The sequence below is a fragment of the Benincasa hispida genome, chromosome 12, assembly GCF_009727055.1.
Source record: "Benincasa hispida cultivar B227 chromosome 12, ASM972705v1, whole genome shotgun sequence".
Lineage (NCBI taxonomy): Eukaryota > Viridiplantae > Streptophyta > Magnoliopsida > Cucurbitales > Cucurbitaceae > Benincasa > Benincasa hispida.
Window position 1 is genome coordinate 72,052,234 of NC_052360.1, and position 1,016 is coordinate 72,053,249.

Here is a 1,016-nt window from a genome sequence, read left to right on the forward strand (position 1 = left end):
AAGGACTCCACAACCCAAAGCGGCGAAAAACAAATAGAATTTGCTACAAAAACCGGCTAACGGGGGTATTCCTGCTTATGAGAACATAGTAATGGAGAAGGTAATAGCCGAAATAGGATTCGTTTTGGCTAGAGAGGGGGGTGTCGAAATAATAAAATAATTAATTATTCTTGATCCCTATTCTTGGTTTCAATTTTTCCCGGTTTACAGAACCTTTTTTCAGACAATCACTTATTCACAAACCTCGTGTGGGGCGGTTTACCCGAAAAGGTCGAAATGATATGACTTATGATACGTGTGCGCCCTAGGTCTTCCGTCAAAGTTTGCAGCATTGCAACGCTTTAGGGGAGCGTTGCGACACTCCGCTACTATCTTCCAGCGTCAGGGGGGTTGCAACGGTGGCGATGATTCAAATCCAAAGCGTCACGATGCTTTGGGCAGCGTTGCGACGCTGCCCTGTTCCTGGAGCTACCGCCTTTCAGCGTTAAATGAGAGTTGGACTAAGGCTTGGGATGAGCGTTGTGACGCTGACGCAGGGAAAAATCTCCTTTTTTCAACTCAACTTGATTTCATGTGTTTAGACTCCGACTTTTATGCTCTTTTGGCTCGATTCTTTGTCTTTTCCACGTGTCAGCTCCATGGGATTGATTCTTCTACAAAATGAGACAATAGAATCCAAGAATTACCCAAATATAGGAAGTTAAGGCTATAAAATTAGCTCTTTTTAAGAGCTAACAAACACCCCCAACTTAAGTCTATCATATACAATAGACTTAAGGTTATATTGTATATGATACAATATTAAAACTATAGGTTATATATTATATTTGATATCATATAATTTAACACGCATACATACACACATACATACACACACACACACACACACATATATATATTATATGGTAAGTTAGTTATTATATATATATATATTATATAATATATATATATATATATATATTAAATTTGTTATTTTAAATTAAATGAGGGAGAGAGTTATAACTCCGTCCCCCTCT